Here is a 7,839-nt window from a genome sequence, read left to right on the forward strand (position 1 = left end):
CACAGAAACAAAATACGTTTGTGTGCATAAGGCCTAAAGAGTCTCTTATTTGTCTTCAGTGAAAAACGGACGCAACACAGACACAAAACGGATGTGTGTCAGTGATTTTCACGGACCCATAGATTTCAATGGGCATGCTTGATCCGCATCACAGACCAATATAGTGCATGCCCAGTGTTTTTTGTTTTTTTTTACTGACCCACGGTCAGTAAAAAAAATGCTGAAATGTCAACAGACAAATTTAGGCTACATGCACACGACAGTTGTTTTTTGCGTCCTTCCAAAAAAAACTGCGGCATCCGTTTTTTGGGAGGATCTGTTTTTTTTCCACAGATCCCTTGTAATAAATGCCTATCCTTGTCCGCAAATGGGAAAAAAGTAGGACATGCACTATTTTTTTTGCTGAAGGGAAACACGGACAACGGACGCGAAACACAAACGGATGAACTATCAGCATTTTTTTGCTGACCCATTGAAATTAATGGGTCCCCATCCTATCCGCAAAAAAAATGGAACGGAGGCCGAGAAAAACAACTGTCGTGTGCATGAGGCCTTAAATCAATGGGTACATGTGCTGTCCGTGGAAAATGCAGAGAGCACACGTCAGTGAAAAACGGAAATGTGGACGAGGCCTTACATAGTGGAAGGAGCAGGGTCCCCAGCAGCATAGAACATTTCAGGAGAAGAGTGTGCTCAGCTGTGTATCTAATCCTAGCAGTGTGATACTGTCTATGAAGCTATTGTATGTATCTGTATAGAGTGTGATACAGATTACAGAGATAAGGAGTAGAGATGAGCGAATAAAAAAAAAAATCGATTTGACCGACTTTTTAGAAAAAATTTGATTTGATCCAAATATATTTGTGACAAATTTCGTTAAAGAACGGCTATTCATGGCTGCAGAGAGCTTTTTTAGTGGTGTAGAACACTGTGCCTTGCAATAACACGCATAGGGAGTCTGCTGTGGTAGTAAAATAATACTGTGAGTTCGTATGACATGCAGATGACAGGCGTCGCTCTTAGAATCACTGCACACTTCACTTATTTGGGCAGTCACGGGGCCAAAACTGACCAAATAACTCAAGCCTTACAGGTCGATGTTAGGGCTAAGAATTGCACTCCTTTTACACCGTCATCAGCTGATTACACATAGATGTCTACAGAACCTGTTCTATTAAACGCTTATTCAAGTAGAGCCCCCCCGACAGAGTGGAGAGGGTGTCAGCAGTACGTTTGTATTGACGCCACTGATTATTTTGCCCTTCCTCTGATCTGTCAGAACAATAACCCACAAAAATGGATCCTGTCTGTGGAGTATCTGCATTCACTCTGCCAGCATTTGGTCAGTAATCCATCAGTATTGCTAATGCCCAAAAAACTGGAGTGGATCCAAAACAGAGATGGAATATTTGCATGTCTTCTGTGTTTTGTACCCACTCCTGCTTTTGGCTACCAAATCATGAGCCAATTATGATGGGACTATACAGGACTTACAGCTGCTACACAGACAGGATCCATTGTGCGTCTCATTTTTCCTTCCTTCTGACAGATCAGAAGAAGGGTCAAATAAAAGATTATGTCAGCCAGGCCGAAAGGCAAAATATTGGCCCAGTCATGAAGTGGGGAGGGTATGAGAAGTCCACAGAGTGACCCTATGACATAGTGGTGAGGTGGAAGCAGCATGACGAGACCACACAGTTGCCCAATGACAGAGTCTGGAGGAGGCAGCAGCATCAGGAGGCCACAGAGTGGCAAAGTGACATAGTGTGGAGGTGGCAGCAGCATGAGGATACCACAGAGTGGTAATGTGGTAGCAGCATGAGGAGACCACAGAGTGGCCCAGTGAGAAAGGGTCGAGTTGGCAGCAGCATGAGGAGACCACAGAATGGCCAAGTGACATAGTGTTGAGGTAGCAGCAGCATGAGGATACCGCAGAGTGGTAATGTGGCAGCAGCATGAGTAGACCACAGAGTGTGGAGGTGGCGGCAGCATCAGGAGGCCACAGAGTGTCAAGGAGATATAGTGTGGAGGTGGCAGCAGCATGAGGAGGCCACTGAGTAGTCCTATGACATAGTGGTGAGGTGGAAGCAGCATGAGGAGGCCATAAAGTGGCACAATGACAGTGTGGAGGTGGCGGCAGCATCAGGAGACCACAGAGTGGCAAGGTGAAATAGTTTGGAGGTGGCAGCAGCATGAGGAGGCCACAGAGTGGCCCTATGACATAGTGGTGAGGTGGAAGCAGCATGAGGAGGCCACAGAGTGGCACAATGACAGAGTGTGGAGGTGGCGGCAGCATCAGTAGACCATATAGTGGCAAGATGACATAGTGTGCAGGTAGCAGCAGCACGAGAAGACCACAGAGTGGCCCTATGACAGTGTGGAGGTGGCAGCAGCATCAGGAGGCCACAGAGTGGCAAGGTGACATAGTGTGGAGGTAGCAGCAGCACAAGAAGACCACAGAGTGGCCCTATGACAGTGTAGAGGTGGCAGCAGCATCAGGAGGCCACAGAGTGGCAAGGTGACATAGTGTGGAGGTGGAAGCAGCACGAGAAGACCACAGAGTGGCCTATGACAGTGTGGAGGTGGCAGCAGCATCAGGAGGCCACAGAGTGGCAAGGTGACAGAGTGTGGAGGTGGGTGGCAATACCAGTGCCGATGATGATGGTGGGTGAAAAAACAAGCACTTGGCATAAGGCGGGTGGCAGCATCAGAATAGTAGCTGAGGCAGGTAGCCAGAAGAAATCGGTCTCTTTTGTCAAAGTGTTGGCGTGGCACCATGGATGATCTAGTCTGATGCATCAGGCATTGATGGGTGGAAATCCTGGTTGATCCACGCCTGATTCATCTTGACAAAGGTCAGTCTTTCCACATTTTGGGTGGACAGGCGAGTTCTTCTTGGAGCAACTATGGCCCCCCGCTGCACTAAACACCCGCAGGACAGCTTTTCCAGGGCAAACTCTGCCAGTTGCGGCCACAAATCCAGTTTGACTGCCCAGTAGTCCAGCGTATCTTCAATGTGGGGTGGCAGGGTGCTGTCCAAGTATGCCACCACCTGCTGGTTCAGGTTCTGCTTCAGGTCTAGATGCTGCTGCTGGTGAGTAGTTTCTTCACTATGTGGGTGAAGAAAGCTGCTCATCAGCGACTCTAAACTCAGGTTGCTGCTGATGGAGCTGGAACTGCTCCTGCCACCCCACCCCTCCCCAGCAGCCATGGCAGTGGAACGTGAGCGCAGAGTGCCCCCCGGTCAGACCTGCGAGAGGATGGACGATGGCACAGATAGGCAGCGGCCAACTGACTACATAGGATGTCTCTATAGTAGTTCAGTTGTCCTCCCTCTCAGCTGGTGTAAAAAAGGCCCCCATTTTGGACCGGTAGCGAGGGTCCAACAAGGTGGAGAGCCAGAAGTCATCACTCTGCGGAATGGTGACAATTTGTCTGTGAGCATGCAGTGGGCCATTTTCACAAGTGACTCGGATGGACTCCCTGCCTACATCTCCACTGCATACTGCCACAGTGTGTCTGGGTCCTCTGCCTCATCTTCCTCATCGCCCTGTAGCTCCTCTGGCTGGTTCTGTTCCTCCTCTACTGTCACCTGTGTAGAAAAAACATTGCTTGTGCTCCAATGTCCTTCTCCTCCTCCAGTTCAGCCTCTACAGGGTTCATGTGGCCATGAGATCTAGGCGCCACGTCTCCAGTCCCCTGACCAGCCATATTTACCAGCATCTGTTCCAGGACATGAAGCAGTGGAATGACATCGCTCATCCTGTAGTCCTGGCGACTGACAAATAACGTGGCCTCCTCAAAGGGCCTAAGCAAACGGCAGGTGTCACGCATGAGCTGCCACTGGCTGACATCGAAGTTACACAGGGGAGTACTCCTGTCCGCTTGGATCATCAGATAATCGTTTACGGCCTTTCTCTGTTCGTACAGTCGGTCCAACATATGGAGGGTGGAATTCTGCAGCCCAAGAAAGATGTGCTTTGCGGTGTACGAGTGGCTGAAATGCATGCAAAGTTTCCTGGCCATTTTTTAGGATGTCTTACAGATGGGTGGAAGACTTCAGAAACCGCTTGAAAACCAGATTGAACACGTGTGCCATACAGGGCGCATGGCTTAGCCCTCCTTGACACAGCGCTGACACAATGTTCTTCCCATTGTCGGTAACCATGGTTCCAATTTTGAGTTGTCGCGGAGAAAGCCAGGATTCGATTTCTTGATGAAGGACACAGAGCAGTTCCTCCCCTGTGTGACTCTGTTTACCCAGGCAAACGAGGTGCAGAACAGCGTGACACCGCCGTGCCTTGTACATGTGGTATGCTGGAGGGGCACTGTGAATTGTCCCTGCAGTGGAGGCTGAGGTCACAGTGGAGAATGAGGAGGCTGAACTGAAGGAGGAGGACATTGGAGCACTAGCAATGTGTAGCAAAATTTTGGGTTTTTCGATACAGGTGACAGGAGAGGAGGAGCATGAGCATCTGGAGAAGCAAGAAGAAGATGAGGAAGACGAGGCACATGACCCAGGCACATCGTAAGGTATGCAGTGGAGATGGAGGCAGGGAGTACCTCTGAGTCACTTGCGCAAATGGACGCTGCATGCTCACTTGCTTGGGTAGTGACAGCTAAATGGTCACTTCTGGCTCTCCACTTTGTTGGACCCTTGCTACCGGTCCAAAATGGGGGCCTTTTTTACACCCACTTTACAGACACTCTGTCATTGTGCTACTCTTTGGCTGCAGCGTCCAACTAGCTTATGTGGGAACTGCAAAATCTTTTTGTTATCATCTGTATATCATGCTGTATTGTGTCATCCTGTGATATTCCTATTTACCAGGCTGCAGGTGCACTACATACATCCACCACTAGATGGGGGTAGCACCACAGTAAAAATTGTGCAGTTCAGGCCTAGTTAAGGGAGATTGTGGGTTCTCTCTAAGGAGATGGAGTGAGGAGCTACAGGGATAAGGAGAGGTTCCCTCTCCTCCCAGCTCTCTGTAGCTTCACGGCCCAGAGAGACATCGTACCTAAGGATCTAAGCCAGGAAGACAGGCGGAAGGAAGTCTCCCTTTATTCTTCAGGAGCAGCAAGTGAATTTCTTGTATTTAATGGATCAAGACAAAGAAAGGACAAAGCCATTGTTATAGGCTCTAGGCGCCTTTGTAATTTGGTGAAGGACTTAACAGCTTCTGGCAGCCTCACCGTTATTCTTAATGCAGATAAGGATTCTGTCATGTCACTTGTGTAGAAGATCAAGATTGGGACTACCTCAACTAAGACTGAAGCAAGGCCAAGAGCTGTTTTCCAGTGAGTACATAACTTACCACCCTAGCCTGACACGGTATCATCAGCACAGCCTGTTACTAGGATTTATCACATCCTACTTGCATGTGTATCAGAGACTGTTTTATTGCTGGATGTAAACTGTCATCAAGAACCTGGTTATAGTAAAGTTTACCGTTGGATTTAAACCTGCCTCATTACTCTAACTCCATACCACTACCACTCTCAACATTTTGCAACATCAAGGTGCTCGCGTCACGACATTATTTAAACCAGGGGCCCAGCCGCACAAGCACTCATCAACCATCCACCATCAAGGGCACCTCAACCACCACCTGGCCGGTATCCCCTGTAACAAAGTGTGCCCAGAGAATCCAGTGCCATTCTCCCCTTCCCTGCACTGCTGGCCCAGGGAGGCGACTGCTAAACCGTGAGCAACCGATGAACTGTATGTACATACCGGCCCACTGTGCACCTCACGTGTTCTACCCCTGCGGACTGGCACGTTGCATGGCATCCTGATGCTCCTGCCACCTTCAGACTGTCATTGGGCCACTCTGTGGTCTTCTCTTGCTGCTGCCACCTCTACACTTTGTCATTGTGCCACTCTGTGGTCTCCTGATGCTGCCGCCACCTTCAGACTCTGTCATTGGGCCACATGTGGCCTCCTGATGCTGCTGCCACCTCTACACTCTGCCATTGTGCCACTCTGTGGCCTCCTCATGCTGCCGCCACCTCCAGACTCTGTCATTGGGCCACTCTGTGGTCTCCTCATGCTGTTCCCACCCTCCCCACTCCATGACTGGGCCACTATTTAGCCTTTTTGGCTTGGCTGACATCATCATTTATGTAACCCGTCTTCTGATCTGTCAGAAGGAAGGAAAAATGAGACGCACAATGAATCCTCTCTGTGTAGCAGGTGTGGTAGCCAAAAGCAGGAGTGGGTACAAAACAGAAGACATGCAAATTTTTCGGATCTACTCCTGTTTTTTTTGGCATTAGCAATACTGATGGATTACTGAACAAATGCTGGCAGAGTGAAGGTGGATGCTCCACCGACAGGATCTGTTTTTTGTGGGTTATTGTTCAGACGGATAAGAGGAAAAGCAAAATAATCTGTGACATTGACACAAACTTACTGCTGACACCCTCTCTACTCTGTCGGGGGGGCTCTAATTGTATAAGCGTTTAATAGAACAGGTTCTGTAGACATCTATGTGGAATCAGCTGATGACGGTGTAAAAGGAGTGCGCTTCTTCTTGGCGCTAACATCGACTTGTAAGGCTGAGTTCATACGTGAGTTATTTGGTCCGTTTTGGCCCCGTGACTGCCCAAATAAGTGAAGTGTGCAGTGATTATAAGTGCGACACCTGCATGTCATACGGACTTACAGTATCATTTCACTACCAAATCAGACTTCCTATGCGTGTTACTGCAAGGCACAGTGTTCTACACCATTATAAAGGCTCTCTGCATCCAGGAAATAGCAGTTTTTTTATGTAATTCGCCATGAATTTATTCGGATCGAACTAAAAAAAAATAAAATAAATAGGCAAACCGCCGAATCGACTTTTTGACACATTCGCTCATCTCTAATCACTACACTGCACAAGGGCAAATATATTTATCTTTTGCCACTAATACACAGCAAAAAGTGCTTTACAATATATAACTGCACCGCACAAGGGCAAATAAGGCATACTGTAGAAATATTTCCTTGTAATAAACCCTGTTAATGGCTGTATCTAACAGCACTTGCACCCCAATAACGAGAACGGTTTGCTGCAATTACAGAGTTGTATAATGGCAATTTGGATCCCCAGTCAGCAGGGCTGGGACAAGGTCCACCACCAACAGAGGCTGAGCTGCCCAAGTGCGCCCCCCCCCCCCCCCTTGCCTGCGCCCAGGGCCGGTGCAAGGTTTTTTACCAACACAAGAGAACCTACATTTTGGCGCCCCCGACTGCCCCTCCCCCTTCAGCTCACCTGGGGGAAGGGGGGGGGGGTGCGCCAAAATGTAGGTTCGTCCCATAAGACGCACCTAGGTTTTAAAGGAGGATAATAGGAAACAATATTTTTCATTCCACCTCAGGTCAGACCAGCCATCAGACCTCAGCTCACAGGCACAGCCCCAATGCCTCAGATCAGACCCCCATGTCAGCCATCAGCCCTCCATGTCATATTTCTCCCCGTCCATGGCACAGACAGACTACAGACATTGTCTCCGGCCCATCATGTAACCCCATCCTCACCCATGTCACATTTCTCCCCCTCCATTTGATTGCTCTGACACCCAAAGAAATTTTTTTTTTTTTTTAAACCTGATGTTTCTCCAGATGATCTTATGCTAAAAGTCGTGGTAATAGAGTCTCAAAGGTCTATAGAAGCAGGTACACTATTTTTACAAACCTTTGAGACTCTATTAACACTACTATCAACATCAGGTCATTTAGAGAAACAGCATGTTTTTTTAATTATGTTTTTTCTTTAGGTGTTATAACATAACTTTCATTTGATTGCTGTAACACCTAAAGGAAAAATCATTTTAAAAACCTGCTGTGTC

This window comes from Bufo bufo, chromosome 2 (assembly GCF_905171765.1).
Source record: "Bufo bufo chromosome 2, aBufBuf1.1, whole genome shotgun sequence".
In the NCBI taxonomy this organism is placed as follows: Eukaryota; Metazoa; Chordata; class Amphibia; order Anura; family Bufonidae; genus Bufo; species Bufo bufo.